Source organism: Euphorbia lathyris, chromosome 3 (assembly GCF_963576675.1).
Source record: "Euphorbia lathyris chromosome 3, ddEupLath1.1, whole genome shotgun sequence".
NCBI lineage: Eukaryota > Viridiplantae > Streptophyta > Magnoliopsida > Malpighiales > Euphorbiaceae > Euphorbia > Euphorbia lathyris.
Window position 1 is genome coordinate 25,137,482 of NC_088912.1, and position 20,549 is coordinate 25,158,030.

The window sequence follows — 20,549 nt, forward strand, 5'->3', positions numbered from 1 at the left end:
GACTTGCCTGCTAATTTCTTTTGATTAATAACCTAAATTTTTCCTTTTTCCATACCTTTAACCCTAACCCCGTTACAACCTATGAAAGACCTTCTGATTTTTGTACTGATTATATAACAAGTGGTGAAGATTAGATTGAAGTGCAAACTCATTGTAGTTCATTCCTTGCATAGAATTTGAGAGCTTCAAATATATTCACCTAAACACATGTGTGAATTGAGTGACCACTTTGTGAGAGTTATCAAGCTTTGTGTATTTGATTTGGTAGCATTGTTAAAGAAGTGTCTTACTTAGCTGTTGATGGCAAAAATCGACTGTGAAACATTTAGTGCTTTGATTATTATCGAGATCCGATCTATAATGCTTGCTGATTTGAGTTTGATAGTTTTGGAGAATAAGGATTGTTTCTGTTTTGTGTCTTTGTCTTATTTAAGTTTTTTTGTTTAGTTGTGTTCTTGCTTGAGGACAAGCAAGGTTTAGTGCGAAGGAATTTTGATGTGTCCATATTTATGTACATCTTTATATCTTAATTCTCTTTAGTTTAATGTTAGTTTTACTTTATTAGTGCTTATTTATCTTGTTTTGTGTTTTATAAGTGTTTTTGGAGATTCAATTCAAATTGGAGATTAAAATGCTAATTTTATGGAGCTTAAAGTGAAATTGGAGAAATCTGTCAGGTCCTAACCCATGCCCATGGCTTAGGCCATGCTGAAGAATGAAATTATTCACTAAAAAGCTGATTTGTCCTAACCCGTGCCTACGGGTAAAGACCAGTAGGAATTTGGGAGTTGAGTTTTTCTTAGAAGACTTCTATTTTAAGATTTTTACTCTTTGTAACTTTTATTATTAGTTTTAAATATGTTAAGACATTATTATAGGATTTAACTAGTCTTGCACCCGTGCTATGCACGGTAGTATAATATTTTTAAATACATTAAATATAAGTAAATTAATATGAAAAAATATACTAATATGTAGTTTACAATCTAACTATAATTTTATTATAATAATTCACTATAAATTATTAAAAATCTTTTTGAACATTACGTTTATCGTCACGATTACATGTTCTTCTTTATCGTTGCATATAAAAATCTCCAATCCACTTTTACTTTTTTACTCTAGATGTTACAACATACATTTGGCCATGACTGATAGATATAATTACCAACATGTGAAAGTGATTATCCTTGACTTTTGTTTATCTTCATTCCAAAACAAACATTAGTTTCAAAAATGTTACCAAATTTTATTTTGTTTTAATGAAGTTATTTTTTTTAATAAAATTATGTACCATTTTCAAATTGAACCCAAACTTTAATCAACATTATTACAATTTTCCTTATAATAATATAGTCTGTAAATTAAAAATTCTATTTAGATATAAATATTATACAACTTGCAAATTTAATATATATTCATACACCTTTAATTATTATCATTTCTTAAATAACTTTTAGACCCGTACTATGTATAGATTCATTTTTAAACATATAAAATATTGCAATTTATTAATTTAGTTATTAATAAATTATTAATTTAGCTATTAGAATAACAAAAAAACTATTGCCCTATGAAATTATCTTTTAGACCTGTGTTATGTATGGATTCATTTTTAAACATATAAAATATTACAATTTATTAATTTAATTATTAATGAATTTATTAATTTAGCTATTACAAGAACAAAAAACTCCTGCGTTTGCCTTGCTAGTTTAATATTTGTGCAGTTTTTTCCAATAATTTTTATAATAAATGTGACTGTATATAAAAAAATTCCTATAAAAATATCAATGTTAGTATTTAATTTTATTCATATATTATTTTTGTAAATATATTGAATTGCAATTGGTTATGATAAAATGAATCACTATCTATTATCAAAACTTATATAATATTTATTGAATACGAACTTTTTGTATTTATTGAATACGAACTTTATGAGAATGAATCACTATATGATTTTCCTCGCAACAAATAAAAATTATATTTTATTTTGGTTATTAACTCTAGATATTGATAAATGTATGTAGCTATTAACCATAAATAATTCTAATTATAGACCTGCAATATTTGTTGATTCATATTATTCAAAATAACTCATAATATAATCTTATTTTATTTTTAATTTTTTATGTTTTTTTTAAGAAATTCATTTTATATGTTAAATATATATTATCATGTTAATTTTAAACACTAAAATATAAACCATGAACCCTAATTTATAAACTTTTGACCCTAAATGAGAAGCTTCTGAATAAACTTTTGGCATTTGAAAATGCACTTTAATCAATCCTCATACATATTTTGCTCTGAAATATATATCATAATGCTTAAAATGGAGACAGATGATAAGCTTAAACCAGCATGAAATCACCCTGAAAAATTATTAACAATTAGAAACGGTATATCCATTTTAAGATATATGATTCTTTCATTACCTCATTTGTATTGTCATCTTCGATATATGTGACCACACACATCCTTTTTATCCATTTTCAGAGAATAAGCAAAAACAACAGCTTGAGATTGAGTCATCTATTATGCAAAATGGTAATCCAATATAATCTGGGGCAGTAATCAAAATTATGAAAATGTTTTATATAGTCAATCACATAGAAAAATAATACTTCACTATTTGAGTAAAAGAAGGCTTCTAATCCAATTAAGAAAAGAAATCCCCCAAAAACAATCTTAAAGAAAACTATAAACATACCTTTGTTTACCTTTCTTTGTGGACTTCAAAAGGAAAACTGCAAAGAGAATAAAAAACAATAAACATGGATAAGCTACAGAAGAATAAAAAACAGCATAAACTCAAAGTGATAACCAAAACCAAACTATAAAAATCAAATCATGCTGCTGAACTCGTAGAGCTTACCAGGATTAATGAAGATGACAAAAGCAACTTTAGTAATCAAATAAATCTAGATCCTTAAGTTAGAATTCAAAAATAGAGTTTTCACGCACAACTGACCCTAAAAGCATGTGAGGAATGAATCAGTTTAGTGTGCATTGCAAATAGAAAGATGAAATATATATAACCCTAAAAACATTTTATTTAAATAAAGAGATAAGGGATGGAGAAGTAGGGAGTGGTTGGTTCTCTTCTAAACATGTAGGAAGTGGTGGTTAACATTAGAAATGGAAAAATTAGAAAGTTAGAGTAGTTGTTTAGGAGGAAAATTAGTTCAAATATTTTTTTAATTTCAGATTTAAACATCCAGAAATAGTTGGATTTAATTTGGAAAAAAAAAAGAAAATAATTAATTAATTTATAGTACATCATAAACGAAAAAGAGAAGTAGATAAGGTTTTTAACCAAAATGCAAATTTTTGATTATTTAGTAAATTATTTTTGTTAAAAATGATATACCTTATAAACTAAATATTTTTATCACATATATATCTTAATATTCGGCCAGAGTGAAAAATTACATATTAAATTAGAGTTTTTTTTAAGAACATATTAAATTAGAGTTTATGAAGTAAAAGAAGTCATTGGATTGGAGTTATCACAAAAAAAATAATATTTTTATCACATTTATATCTTAATATTCGGCCATAGTGGATAATTTCACATAAATTAGAGTTATCACATTAAATTAGAATTGTATGGACTTGTAGATAATTATCACATTAAACTAGTATGAACACCCGTGCTATGCACATGATTGGGATAAACTATAGTGTTATATATTTTAATGGATAATTTTACCAAACTAAATTTGGTTGTAAAAAAAATACAATATTAATTTGTACTGCATATTTAAAATTTAAATGATAAAAATTCAAATGAAAATCGGAAGTATTCTGAAATCAAAATTTATTTTCTTGTTTTTTCCAATTTTAGAGATGTAAATATTTTTAATTTAAACAGTTATATTCATGTACTTGTAAAAGAAAATGAACTGGAGTAATTTCATTATATTTAATATAAAAATTATTCTATTTTATTAAACACTTCTTTGAAAACTACATTATGAGTACAATTACATGGTTTGTTTTCCTTGTCACTAATAAGAATTTTTAATCATGTTCTACTTGTAACTCTTGAAACTGCAACATACAGTTGCTCATGGCTGAAAACCGGATGTGGAAGATATAAGTCGACATGTGAAAGTGATTGTCCTTGACTTTTATTTATTGTCATTGCAAAACAGACCACCAAGGGATACTGTCTACGTTGGAATTTGAACGGTAATTTGATATCTGACGGTGTCAAAGAAAGTCGAGGAATGAACACTTTTTGTCCAATATTACAACCTGTAATTTGTTCGGCTTCAATAACATGTTTCCCCAAATTGAGTCACCACTAATCGAGTTCCATTACACAATCCATTATTCTGATCTATATTTCTTAGTAACATCATAGGTACTCCAATCTTCAATATAAGCTTATGATTTGGCAAACCCGGCGATTTGACACTATTCAAAAATTCAGGAGTGTAGATGTTATCATGGCTATCAGAATGATTATCAGCTTTGCAAATAACATCTGAACTTAAATAGCACACTTCTTCTCCTGGCCAAGATGACAACACATACTCATTCACTTTACTCACACTATCCAATGTTGGAGCAAGGATAGCACGTTCTTGTAAATACGTTTGATCTCGTATGTTTTCTAACAAATATGGATATGTGCTATCAACAATTGCTCCAATAGGATTTTCGCTATCTCTGATAAGTAGATCATTAGGTATATCAAATATAGCTTCACCATCATTGTTCCCACCGATTGTTCCATCTCCAATGTTTAATATCTAATCAGAGAACGACCTCAGCTCATTCGAGTCGATGTTGGTATTTCCCATCTGAAGCCTCATGTTCTTGGTTAACTTAAGCACCTTACAGTATCTCCATAGGTAAGAAGAGTTTAGAGATGATGTAACAATATCTTGTCTGCTTCCTTTGGGAATGACTGGTAAGATTTGTCTAAAATCTCCTCCAAAAATAACAACCTTCCCACCAAATGGCAAATTCATATTATTTTTGTTCTTGGATCTCATGATATCTCGCAATGTTCTGTCTAATGCTTCAAAACAATGTTTGTGAACCATCGGTGCTTCATCCCATATAATGAGTTGAGTTCTTATAATTAATTCAGCTAATGGACTTCCTTGTTTGATATTGCAGGTGGAATCTTCATTTACCACTAATGGAATACCAAACCTAGAATGAGTTGTTCTTCCACCAGGCATTAGAAGAGATGCTATTCCACTTGATGCTACTGTGAGTACAATTTCACCTTGTGATCTCAAAACAGATGACAAAGTTTTCCATATAAATGTCTTCCCAGTTCCTCCAAATCCATAAACAAAAAACATTCCGCCATCCTCATATTTTACCGCATCGATGATTGTTTGGAACACCCTTCTTTGGTCATCATTTAGTGATCCGATCAGCTTATCACTTTCCGCAGCCAATAACACTCTGTCATAGTTGAGTTCATCTTGAATTAGCATATTTCTTCCTTCATCTATAAGTGATGTATCTGGAAATGGTAAAGTAGAAAACTCCTTCAAGCTTCTCCCGTTTCTGTTCAAAAATTTTTCTATTTCAGCTAGTACATAATTTTTCAGTTGCTCTTCTGTCATTTGTAGATCTATCAATAGCCAAAAAAAATCAATCAGAAAATGTAATTAGGAATTAACATTTATAAAATGTTGTAACTAAATAATAATAATAATAATTTTATTCACATGAAAAGGAAGAAGAACTTATATTGTAACTAAATAATAATAATACCTTGGTTGTTCAAAATATTTCGCTGCTTATATAGAATATCATCAGATAAAAGATGCCATGTTTGATTCCAAACTATTTCCAGTCTTGTCATAAAGTTGGAGAACAACAATGTAGCAAACAATGTTCGGAGAAATTGCCCCGATCCCCAAAAAGATGCTTCTGTTATTGCGTTTACATACTCCTTGTCATCATCTAGTAACCCTAATGCAAAACATGCATCCTTGAAAGTTGGATACAATATACCATTCACAGTTTTGATATCATCATATTTAGTTGGACCCCGAACAATATTCAACAAAATCCTGAGATAGTATAATTCACCTGCCCCTGGATGAACATAAAATATTCTCCCTACACTCATCCCACGCTGTCTTGGACACCATTTCTTAATCTTTCTTTTTATTCTCGAAGTGTCATCAATTTCTTCAACTTCTTTCCATACAAATTTCATTGGAAATTCAACATAAGTCAATTCTTTTGCCTCTGGGTACTGTTCATTTGCCTTCATCCATTGAAGAAACATAGTACCTACTTCACCTTCTCTTCTAACTACATTATCAATAGGGTCATCATCAAGAAATACAATGTTTTGCTCATCTAGAAGATGGAAACTGAGCCTTTCCACCGAAGGGTCACGATAATTAATCGGGAATGCAAATATTCTCCAACCTGCTTCACATGGTGAAATATATCTACAATCATAGTACATTTTGACCTCGTCCACTTTATCAGCACTAATACCATGTCCATCAGGTTGATAAAAAGTAGCAGTTATTCGATCATTGCCTTTATTGATGTACTTGAACAAATATTTAATGGCCCTCTGCTGATTACACCATTCGACATTGATATGGGCATCATACTTCATTAACAATTGACGATTATAAGGCACAACAAATCTATTGTCAAGTAAGATTTTGTTTTTCTCAATAGTTTTCCCATTATTTCTTCTCATGTACTTTGGATATCCTTCTTCATCAATAATTGTCGCATCATTAAATTTCTTAGGAAAGTTCTTTGAACATTTTCCATCATTCATGCATGGCGACTTTTTGTTAGCAGCACCACAGGGTCCATGAATCATGAAGTCTTTCACGGACTGATATAAATGAGGAGTTTCATCTTTATCTGGGATCTCAGCCGATATGATTGTATTAATTTCCTCTGCAGTTGAATGCTTATCTTCAGGGTGTAAAAACAATAGTATATGAGCATGAGGGAGACCACGTTTCTGAAACTCTATCGTGTACATAACTGCAAAAAGAAATAATATGAATTAATAAGTTGCACATGCACTTATTTAGCAATAAACAAAATTTTAGAATAAACTTGTGCTCGTACGTGCTCTAACGCTTCCAAATATTGTTCCACTTTTCAAGTCATGAATCAAGTTATCCAACTTCATTTTAAAAACTCTAGTCAGTATATCAGGTCTGTCTTCAGGTCTTAAACCTTCTTTACTTGTGAATCTATGTATTTTTTACCAACGCGAATTGCATGTGAAAGTAATAAAGATATCAGGATATCCAGTCCATCTACATATTGCCATCGCATCCTGATAGTTTTGTATCATGTACCTGTAAAAAATAAAGCCAAACTTTATTATTTTTTTATATCATGGTTTTTGAAATATTAAAATATGTTATGAAAATGTGGTAAATATAATATGAGATTAATATTTGTTTTGTATTTGAAAACGAACTGGACCTTGCACCGCCAACATAAGTAGATGGAAAAATAATCCTTTTTCCAGCTGATGATGGATTTGTTTCACCTCTCAATACCGCTTCCGATAATCCTTTATACATATCGGCCCTAAGACATTTTTGGTTGTGTCTAATAAATGATAATCTTTCCGCTTCTATCATTGTATATGAATCAACCATAAATTGCTGAAATAACTTTCTTGATCTCAATATTGTTGATCGTTCAATGTTTCTCTGTTGTATTCTGAAGCTAAAAAATTCACGCATACTGATTGTTTCCCTTTTTCCTTTTTTATCTCCGCTTAACAAAATATCTTTTCGATATCCATCTTCACCGCGTGGAAAAAGCAATAGATACTGCATTGGGAGATATGAAGGATGCAGCTCATTGATACGTTTTAGCATACCACTTTTAGTCTCAATAATAATGTCTCTGAAGTTATCTCCCGTGTCTACATACCCAACTATCAAAGCGGCAACTTCCGATGCTGTAGGAATATTATACCTACGTCCGTCTGACTTTCTACCTCCAACCAGCCTTAACTTCAAATCATTGATTTCACTATTAATCAATCTATCTCTGGTTATTCTAAATGACCGTGCTATAACATTATTCTCATCAAGCATATTTTTTAAGTGCTGAATTATAGAATGATCAAATTGGGACCGATTGTTCCGCCCACTGTAACAAAACATACAAAAATGTGTTAGATTTATTTTGAATAAATACATTTAGTTTTATATTCATCAATAGTTAAGCAAAATACCTGATAGATCCAACTCTATTTGTAATCTCATTTTCCGTGTCATGAATATATAGTTGTGCAAACTTGGGATTTGTTCCAGACGATGGTAAAAGACTACCAATCATATGATAGTTTTGGCCATTTAGTCGAAATACATAAGGACCGCTTCCGTTATTCACTGATGAATCAACCTTTCCACCCATTGATGTAAATGAAAACATCATATTGTAAGCCCTTATATCTTGTAAGAACAACTTACTTCTAGGATCAACGCCAGACAATAGATTTTGAAGAGTAATCGGTGGATCTTTTAGTAAAGGAACTTTGATTTTTCCAGCTCCACAACAAAGCGTATATACGGGCCTGGTAGTATTTCGATGCTTATTTGTTCGCTCATTATACCACATTAATGCACCACAAAACATACACTCATATTCCGGGTCTCCTAAATCTAGTAGATCTGTATTAAGAAAGGAAAATCATTATTTAAAAAAATGTATAATATTACAGCTTTTTAATTTTAGTTATTAAAAAAATATTGGTTATAAAAAATTTATTTAAAATTATATACCATTATTAGGTCAAATATCTGCATGTATTATATTATGATGACGAACTACTTGTTCAGATGTTAGTGTAAGATGTAGACGAACTGCATCAACAAAGGCAATTTGTTAATAGTTTCAATTTTTAATTATCCAAATAATCATTTATATTTGCATGAAAAATTCAATACACTACCATTAATAACATCTTCGTGCGAAAATCGCATGCCATTAAACTCATTAATATGTTGGTGGCTGGAACCTGACACAAATTTCCTCACAGAGAGAATTGGTTATTCATACAATAAAAATAATGACAATATTAGAAAAAAGTTTCAAAGGATTATTTAAATAATGTATAGTACGTCACAAAAATAGGTGCTACATATTAAATAAAATGCATAATTATTTTAATATATAAACATTCTAATACTTTTTTGGTAAAAATATTAAAAATGAAAAATACATTAGTTATGTAATATATACCATGTTGTAATAATGTAAGGTAGTAAAATCATGATCTTAGAGCATCCTTAGTGCATACAAATTAGTTGTAACTTTCAGATTTGTAGTTATAACCTCCCATTAGACACTTTGTTACTTTTTCTAGTTTGTTAACAAAAGAAGTTACAAACTTTTCTGTTTCATTTAAAATAAAAAAAAAACATAAAAAAATGGAGATTGGACATTTGGCGTCTCCCAAAGCAGTATTTAGCTTTCTTTTTCTTTATTTTTAATGTTTTTGTCTCTAGGCATTAATTACACTATTTTTTTATACCCACAAAATTTTGAAATCACAACCTAATATAATGGGTTGTTACTTCAACTTCTTACTTTTTCTATGTGTCATGTGAGAGATTACAAAATTTGTAACCATGGACTAGGGATGCTCTTACAAAGGTATCGCAATAATAATTATATCATCATATAAGACAATCATGTTGATTAATAAAAGCAAAACTAACCTATCTATAATGCAATTAAATATTAGATAGTTACCTGCGCGATTATGAATAACTTTATGAACCTTGTTAATTCTTCTTTTTTCATCTAATTTTCTTTTTCTCTCCATCCTTGCTAAACGGCTTTGCAATCTCGAATACTCCAATCGACGGATCTTTTGATTATTTTCAGACATCTAAATAAAGAACAATGTTAAATTTAAATATCAATAAAAAATTATTCCAAATATAAGGAATAATTTCATACATTAGTTCAATTTAAAAAAACTTCATTCATTATTTAATTTTAATTACAAAATTTAGAATCAATGATAAATGGGTAACTATATATTATTTTGTAGAATAACCATTAACATTAATAATTTCTCAAAATCCCAAAAAGAATATTATATAAGTATTCGGTTTAAAATTAATATTAACATATAATTAATGAAATGTGGAAGTATAAATTAATCCAAATAAAGTGATTGTGACATGTGTTTCGAAATTAAAAAAAAAATAAAGTCATTTTTTTTTTTGTAAATGCATAAGAATTTTGAGTTTTTTTCCAATTGAATTGAATTAGTATATATTTGTTTGAAATTTTGAGTAACAATATATATGTATATATGATTTTTTTTTTTGAATCAGTATGATTTTTTTTTAACTACAGTGGATAAACATATAAAAATATCATATTTTGGAAAAAGGTTTAAAAAAATTATAAAAATAATTAAAAAGCTAAAAAAACATCTTAACCTGACAAAATAAAAAAAACAAAACAAACAGCATAAAATGCAAACACCTTTAGCTATATAAACCACAGTTGTAATTGTAAATAATTTGCAAATAAATTCTAAATTTAAATAAGAATTCTTAAAAGTAAAAAATTAAAAGGAACAAAGCAAACACAGAGTTAAATCAAATATTTTAATGCATGTGTCAATCCTCTTTCTCAATTTTGACTTCTTTAAGGCTCACTTTTGCTGTTGAATTTTGATCTTCGGGAGGATTACTTTCATCATCAGAACTTTCATCTATTATTATGCGTTTCCGCTTTGAGCTAGTCGGTGTTATTGAAATATCTACATCTTGATCATCCCATTGTCCCGTATTTGATTCCTGAAATTTTTTCGTGCATATAAGTGTTTATAAAATAGGAAAAACATAATTAGGGAATAAAAAAACTCACAGGGTCAAGTTGACGACATTTGGAAAATTCTTCCAACAAAGCACCATCATCAGCCATTTTTGAAATGGAATAAGTTGAAAAATCGTGAGTCATATTATATGTAGTAACTCTAATCTTGAAAACAAACTTCTTGTCCAAAAAAATATTCAGGTCGCTTGTATAGTCTTGTTCTCGTCTGCCTAAACAAATTCAATAATATTTAATGCTTAATTTTTATTAGTCATGGTATTTTGAGCAAAATGTAAATAGAAATTAAATGTCATTACCTCATTCAGGCTTGATTTAAGATCAACTGCACTTTTACCAATGAACTGAAAAGCATCACGATCAAAAATAACAAAGGAAGCACTTGGAGTCTCATCCATCACACGTATTTGTATCCTATAACTTTTATTCAAGATTTTAATATTGTTAGTAGCGGTAAAATCACTTAATATTTTAGTATTAATACAATTAGTGAATCTAAAATGTTTAAATAATAGGTACCTTGGTACTGCGTAGATATTTTTATCTTTGTATTTAGGACATTTGTAAGTGTTGCCGTCCATATGAAGCTTTCTGTTGCACTTTCCACATGAAGTGTAGTAACAACTATTTTTTGATTCAATGCAAACAACACTTGCAATTACAACATACGTGCCCTCCTAAATACCAAGAAATGGACCAAAATTCCAAACAAATAAATGTTTTTAATGCCACATCGGAATATATTGAATCAAATATTAAGAGTTGGAAAAAATTGCATTTAATAAAATTAAACACAATTAAAATTATGAATATTTACCTCTGTTGCTTCTCTAATTTTTCCAATGTTTTTTGGTGATTGCTGTGGAAATCATCAGTAGTATTTGTTTGGTTGCTTGTAATGCTCAACCTAATACGGTTAACTTGTTCCCTCAAACTGGTGTGTTTTGGTGATTTAGATAAAAAAAAATCATTAGCAAATTAATAATTAATAATAGTATATATTATTTATTATTTTTAGTATAATTTTGAAATTCTAACCTCTGTTTGTACTTCAAAATATCAGGAATCTCATCCCCATGAAAGAGTTTTGAAGAGTACAATGAATTTGATAATGTGGCATCACCTGTAATTAAAATTATTTAATTAAATGCATTTTTTTTTAAAATATGAAGTTTTGTTTGAAGTAATAACTAATTTTCGAAATTACCGTTAAAAGCTCCAATCTTTGCGTATTAGAGAATAATAACAACATGGCAATTACTCAAGATAGTATATGTTGCTACATCCACAGCATAATCATCCCAAAATGTGCATTGTATCATCTTATTCCTATGAATACAATTATTAAAAAAATAATCAAAATTTTAATTTTTTAGATTTAAACCATACCAAAAATTATACTGAAGGCAATATAACATTTTAAAATACATAGTATATCTATATTTAACTATATATGAGTTAAATTTAATTGTTTTTGGAAAATTGGAAAACTTACTCTTGATCCGTCAATGTTGCCCTCACCCTTTTGCTTTCTTTGCCATGCTTATCACAGGTAATTGTGATATCATTTTCTATCCATGTTACCTCAGCAATGATATCTAAGAAACAAAACATAGAGAATAAAAACAACCAACATAATTTGTTTTTTTCAATCATTCAATTTTACCTATTAAATAGCATTTTAGAACAAAATAGATGATTGTAAATTGATTTAACTTAAAATATAATAGAACAAACTTGAAGAGGAAAATTAAAAATTAAATAGCATTTTAGAACAAAATAAATTATTGTAAATTGATTTAACTTAAAATATAATAGAACAACTTAAAGATGAAAATTTAAAAATTAAATAGAATTTTAGAACAAAATAAATGATTGTAAATTGATTTAACTTAAAATATAATAGAACAATTTTCAATTATCCTTTTCTATTTACATATTTTGTTTAGGCAGCACTTCTCAAGTAGTATTAGTTGTGTGATACACATATTGACACATGTTCAAACTATTTATAACAAATTGAAAAAAAATATAGCACATCTTTATTTTTATTTTTTTGTAAAGAAATATACACTATTAATCCTATTATATAGACTCATCTCACTAATTTACATGGTTTTTTCAATGTAGACTCGGAACCACTATATTTATAAATTTATAAATGAAATACATAAATATATAGTACATGCTAGGATAAGATAATTTTATATATAGAGAAATTTATATAAAGAACTATAAAGGAATATAGTATAACTGACCTACTAAGAAAGTTGCATCAACATTCCTTGTCAAAATCGCCTCAAGAGGAGTGAAATTAAACATTAACTGTTTAATCGCTGGACATTCAATTTTGTTTACCCATGTTGTGTACATGAAGTTAAGCTTGAAACGGTGCTTAGTAGTCTTGTACATTCCAAAGTTTTCCGAGACATTGAAATTTTGAAGTACGTAAGTGTTACCTTCTTCTATTTCACGAATAAACTTGTAAACCAAGTTGTCCCGAACACGTGCTTCAATGACGTTATCCTATTAAGAACCCATCAAAATAATAAATTAACTCTACTTAATTAATGACGTATTAAGCGTTTTTATTACCCAATTATAAGTTACAATACCTTTCATCAAGCAGAACCATGGCCAAACTACTAAAGTCTGTCCTTTCACGATGAGGTACTTTCCATAACCGTAGAACCCTTACTTTGATCCTCCAATTTTCTTTTTCAGCTGTGATATCTTCAATGGAATCATAAATACGTGGCATTTTTCTGGTTCAAATCTGAAATATATTAGTGTTTCATAATAGACAAAATGTTAGTTTTAATTATCCCAAAATCTAAAAAGTAGAAGAATAAAATTGTTGTAGTGAATTTTTTTCAATAAGGAAAAATTGGAAATCAAATCAAGTAAAAATCAAAGGTGTTTAATTTACCTATTTCAGATGTGTCAAACAATGGAGCTTGAACAAAGTAAACTACTAAATAGTAGTTTAAGAGGAAAGCAGTAAGTAATCAAAATCAGAATAAAATTGAAGATGTGTTTCAATTGAAATTGAAAAATGTTTGCCGGAAGTTAGGCTAGTGGTATTGCTAATGTGCAAAAAAAAAAAAAGCTAGAGATAATCTGTTACTATTTATAATTTAAAAACATCATCAGTATTTCATCAACGTGGTAAGTTAATATGGTAGTGGGGAAAAAAGCTACTGTTAATGGATAGTGGGAAGAATGGGTAAATAGCTAGTGGAATATTAGTTGGAAGTTACTGGCAAAAAAAGGTGTGAAAAATGACGTGAAGATGTGAATATATTTTAAAAAAATGAAGATAATGCATACAATTGATAAATTGATAATTGATAAATAGTACCATTCATGCAACCTACTAATAACTTAATAATTTGTATAGATTCTAGCTTTTATTTATGGCTATAGATTCCCAAATTTAGGAATTCCTTATTCTTTATAATATAACATCAATTTAGCCCTCGCGTACAAAATAGTAACAATATAGGCTTAATGTTTACAAAATAATATGAATTTAATCTTAATGTGTACAAAATAATACGAATTTAAGCTTAACGTTTACAAAAATATATACAATTTAAGCAACGTTTCCCTATTAACTAAATAAAAAGATAACATATAAAGTTAATAGGAAAAGAATATAACTAAATAAAAAGATAACATATAAAGTTAATAGAAAAAGAATATAATATGATTAATCTAATTGTGACGTTTAACTTAAATTGCATATATTTTGTAAACGTGAAGCTTAAATTCGTATTATTTTGTAAACGTTATGCCTATATTGGTGCTATTTTGTACGTGAGGGCTAAATTGATGCTATATTGTAAACGTTAAGTCTAACTTGATATTATGTTGTAAACGTTAAGCCTATATTGGTGCTATTTTGAACGTTGAGCCTAAATTGGTACTTCTCCAAAAACTTTAGGCTTATTTTAGTACTTTATGTCTTTATATATTGGTAAAACGTTAGTTGACTAATTTTTATCAAAATAATCTCTACAATATTACAACTCATTTGAATAAAGTTTATAATTTTATTTAATATTTTAATTTTAATATAAATCGTTTTGAACCAATATTTTAGGGAAAATAATTTATTAACCCTTTTATTTTTTGGATAAATAATATATTAGCCCTTTTATTTTTTGGGTAAATAATTTATTATTCGGTATAACATACAGATAGAAAATAATAAAGTAACACCACGATTTTGTATCACACCAAGTCTGATAAAAGGATCTGTATAAAAAATTGTATAATATTGTTAAAACCAAACTAAAAGAATGATGGATTTATCACATGTTTGCTGTTAATGGAAATGGAAACTGAAACCTAAACTCAAATTACATTAGTGCTGCTTCTCCATCTTCTTCAAGGTAAGGATCTCGATTTCGTTTACCACAAAATATGATGTGGAATTAATTCAGTAAAGTCTATTTAGATTATTCAAGCCAATTTTGCTTCATAAAAGTGAATCCTCTAGTAACTGTACCAATACCAAATCCTCTAGCAACTGTACCAACACCACAGTATATTGGTGTGCTCTCCATCTTCAAAAATTCACTAAGTCCTTCCCATTTGAGTTTTTGAATCCATGCTTCAGTCTTCTTGGTTGCACAAATCACATGAAGTTGTCGATTGTATACAGTGACATTGACACCTTTAGCCAGGAGCTCACAACTTCACTAATCCTTGGTTTCATAAAATCGACTGCTAAATTACTAAACACATTATCTTATTGCCCTCCCTATGAGATATTAGGAGGGATAATCTTGGGCTTATAAAAAATTACAAAAGAACACTTCAATAGAGTTGAATAAATACTACTCTTCCTATAGATGTCAAATAAGAAGCATAATTTGATTTGAATTTTGTAAAATATAATTATTGATTTCATTGAACTCAGGTATAGTATTATAATTAAACACATTGGTTATAAGTAGCATAATCTTGGCATTAGTAATACTGATATCTCAATATGGAGACCTGAGGGAAGAAAACTTTAGTAGTAGAAATAGGCAGAAAATCGAAGTTCACCTTGCTATCATCCAATTCTGAAATAGATTGAAATAGACAATATCTGCGGACATTGATGTGTATGAACAAATCTGCAAGATAGCTCACATTTATATCTTAATATTCGGCCATAGTGGATAATTTCACATAAATTAGAGTTATCACATTAAATTAGAATTGTATGGACTTGTAGATAATTATCACATTAAATTAGATTCTGTAGATTTATGGATAATAACCACATTAGATTCAAAAAAATCTATATTTGAATTTTTTTATCCCATTAAATCCAAAAACTTGAATAAAAAATATAATTTATCAATATTATTTTTAATCAACAAAAATCAATGAGTCGACACCTCAGCTCCATCGTTACTGTTTTATATTATATATATAGATAGATTCTATTAGGATTTTATAATATAGAATCCTAGTAGGAGTTTAATTCTATATAGGATTTTATTATTAGATTTTTAGAGGGAGTTATTTAGGCCTTGTTTGATAAGCCACTTAATGGCTTAAATTAAAATATTAAGCACTTATTTATTTTAAGTGCGTTTGATAACAATTATTTTTCCACCACTTAAATTAATAAATTAAGTTAAAAAATACTTATTTTGGTAAGTCAAAATATTTGACTTAACATTTTAAGTTAAACATTATCAACTAATATTTTTATAATAATTATATCACTCAATATTTTCAGCACTTAAAATATTCAGCACTTAAAATTCAGTACTTATTTTTTCAGCACTTAATTTTCAGTTTTATCAAACAGCACCTTAGTTTCTCTCTAGCTAGAAAAACGTGGAAGGTGGGAAGAGTGGGAAGAGTGGGGATTTACGTTTTAAAAGAAAAACAGAGAATAAGGGATAATCATCTTTCATCATCGACATCTTTTTCTTCCGGCAACATCATTCTTCTTCAAGGTTCTTCATCTTTGGCGTTTTATTCTCTCTTCTATGGTGAATTAAATTCCAACTTCTAGCTAGGGGATTTAAGTCTTGCACAATGGAATTGTGAGATCATTCTGTACTTCATCTTTTTCATCTATTTCAAGTAATTGATTTCCATTCTGTTCTTATTCGTATTGCGTGATTTAATTGAATCCTTGATTTAATTATTTACTTGCAATCGTTTTGCTAATTAGATGTTTAAATACGTAATCGTTTAAATCATCTGATACAAGTAGCAAATAACATAGTTGATTGTGGACAAACTTTTAACCTATGTTATGAATTGATGATTGATATACTCTAAATAATCCTGCTTGTGTGATTGTTGAGTAGAGTTAGCATCTCTTTTGTACTTTAATGCTTTCAATCAAATTAAATTCTAAAGCTTGTTTAGAACTGTTTGATTGATTAGAGATAATTAGTGAACGTTTCCTGATTATCTAAACTGTAAGAAGAGATTAGTTGTTAATGCTTTTTAATAACTAGCTAATTTATTTGAATGGCTGAAACATATCTTTTCTGTGATCGATGATCAGTTTATTCAATTCAAGACTCGAACCTAACCTCTCGCTAGAATATTTCTCATACATATTTCTCATTTATTTAATTATTACTTGTTATTTTATATTCAATTCATTCCACAAACCAAAACCCCCCCTTTTTACTTTTAATTGTTAGTTTCAAAAAGTTATAATTCGACCAGTCTCTGTGGATTCGACCCTACTCCACATTTACTACAGTTTTCTAGTTCCAAGAGTAGGTATTTTATTTTTGGTGAATTCGACACTCATCAATAGAAGTCGGGACAATCTCCATAAGAAATATATGAGACTTGAGATCCTGTACTAAGAAGCTAAATCATGAATTTCCTTATTGCGCTCCTTATTGATATAAGAAAACGAAACAAATAGCAAACAAGGTACATAAACTTGCTACATCTTTATAAAGATAAAACATGGAAGATTGAGGGAAGAGGTCAAAAGTCAACAAATCAATTGAGACAATAGGAATACCAATTGAGGCAAGCACATATTAGTAGAGTTCCGAACAATTAACCCTACACTATAGTTTTGACCATTATCCTCACAATTAATTTTTTATGATGCCACTACTCAGGGAGGATGCTAAGAGTTGGAAGGAAGGGCCAACGATTGAATTACTTTTTTTTTTTGAAACAACGATTGAATTACTTAGAAAAGAGACACAAAGTGAACTAAACCCCGAGATAAAATGAGCTTACTTTCAATCTTGTAAGAATAAAAGAGCTTTTGATATTAGAACTACTAATCCATCCATATACCTTTATGCAAAAATTTGTTGCCCCTGAATTCATGAAAGAACAATATTCCTTCTATAAAACCTACAAACACAATTAAACAAAGAGGAGAGGTCAAGACGTAAACTTTTTGCAACTATGTTCGATAACTTAGCTTTCTTCCACACTTGAACAGTTGTAGAATGTAAAGAAAATGCGTCAGTCATCTTGTCAAAATCACATGTATGAGAAGTATTGATTGATACAATACAATATCGTTTCGATATGAATTGTAGTTATAATGTCTTTTGGACTCCTACTATCCATGCACACGTTATGCATGTGCCTTGCATCTACCGCCTTCACATGCTTTAAAAACACTATGAGCATATAGACAGACTCATTTCAATGTACAAATACCACAAGCCTAATTCCAGCAGCTGCAACTTCCATGGTACACAAACATCATCTTCACACACCTTATTATTGTCAATGCAACGGTCTCATATGCTAGCACACAATATTCGTACAATCCTCCCAAAATGATCAATGGGCTTAACGTAATTCCAGGATCAACACGTTTTCTTCCTCCACCCTAGTTTGTTAATCCTACATTTTTCAATTGTAACGATTTTGCCCTGTAGCTTTATAAGAGCATGTTGCTTTCTTTGTTTTCAATCAACGAGAAGAATGTTTATTCTCCATTCTTAATTTTCATATGGTATTAGAGAAGAATCGATCATTTGCAAAATTTTCAATTATCTTCAAATTCTAAATTTTCTCTTTATCAATGGAAAATAGTAACACCAACACCCCCAAATTCTCCTTACTATCTAGCAGCAAATGAAACACTAGCTTTATCGCCAATGAGAAGGGAAAGACGGAGCACCAAGGAAGAATGGAAGAAGGTGATGGAAACTTTAGATTGAAGGAGAAGAGTATGAAAATGTGAAAGTGACCTCAATTTAAAGGATACTAGTTTAAAATGGTAAAAGAGAGACGTTTGGATTGTCTCACCATTGCAACCATACACATGTTGCGTATTCGAATGTATATAAGGGCATTCTTGTCAAATCACATCTTGGATAGTTGGGCACCAAAAGCAATGTTTCATCCTTTGAAAGGTGTTTTATCCTTTTTAGAGAGGCTTCTGATAACATACAAATGTTATCTGTTGGGCCTCGATGAACAGTTTGGATTAAATAGTCTAGGCCCAAATGTTTAGGGATTTAGATCTTACATCGAAGAGGACAATCAGAAGACACGCGCCTTGAAAGTCCAATATGGGTGGGTTCCTAGAGAGGCGGTGCATGTGGTAGCTTTCTATTACGACATTAGTTTTTGAATAAGAAGCAAAGTACTATCCTAATTAAGAGCATAAAAGGTAGGATTTAAAGAGCCTTAAGGTACATTAGAGCATCTCTAATTTAATTGGAGGTGCTTGGGAGGGTGCTTGATGAGGTGGAGGGTGTTTGGAAGAGTGTCACCCATTGGAGGAACCAAAGTTGCTTAGTTTTTTTTTTTTTTTGGCAATGTTGCCTTTTTTGACACCCCTACTTTATCATTTTTTTATTTAAAAAATGATTTAGTTGTTTACTATTGGTGCATTTTTATGACAATATTTATAATTAAAATAAATTATACATAAAATAGTGCTTTGTGGGACCATAGTGGCAACTTTTGGATTTACTTAGTATTGGAACATTTTCTGTATAAAAAGTTGTCAAAAATGATGTGAATGAGAGAAAAAAAATAAAATAATATATTTTAAGATGATGTGTTAAGTTTTGACAACTTTTAAGGTTATTTGCATTGAAGATTCTGTTACAAATCCTACCTTACTTTACTTGTTTTATTCATAGAAAGTATTAACTTAGGTATTGAAGAATCCTCGTCAGATAACTAGTGCGTCATCTTGGGCAAAATATTAGATATTAGACCACCAAAAGTTTATACAAATTATCATCATTAAACAAAGTTTAGAGATCACAAATATTAGCGAGATTATAGTTGTTGGAGGATGGATAAATTTTATTAGATGTGATTAAACCAAAAAAACAAAATAAACACAAAATATATAAATACTAAAACTGGAAATTAAATAACATAGTTAGTCAAATACGAGGCTTGTATTAATTACCAGTCTCCTTAAAACAGATTTCATCGATATTGACGATTGTCTCTCAGGATATAACAGATTACACAAAAGAACTTTTATCGTGTGTAAGTTCGTTATCACCAGAGCAGAAAACATGAACAATATCAACGTTTAGAGAGCAGAAGAGAGTAATTTTTTCAAAGTCTATAAAATTTGACAGTTACATCCTATATAAATAAAATTCGAATGAATATTTCAGTTCACAAATGAACACGACTGTTTATGAACGAATACATAAAACAAAGTGTTTGTTGATAATTATATTAATTTCATACTTTTATTCCTTTTTACAACC

General features: G+C 29.1%; 2 pseudogenes; both read right to left on the reverse strand.

The window, feature by feature from the left end:
* Window positions 1-3,943: 3,943 nt before the first annotated feature.
* Window positions 3,944-9,886, reverse strand: LOC136222577 (uncharacterized; annotated as a pseudogene).
* A 745-nt stretch (window positions 9,887-10,631) lies between these two features.
* LOC136222578 (uncharacterized) lies at window positions 10,632-13,609 on the reverse strand (annotated as a pseudogene).
* Between the last annotated feature and the right edge of the window lie 6,940 nt (window positions 13,610-20,549).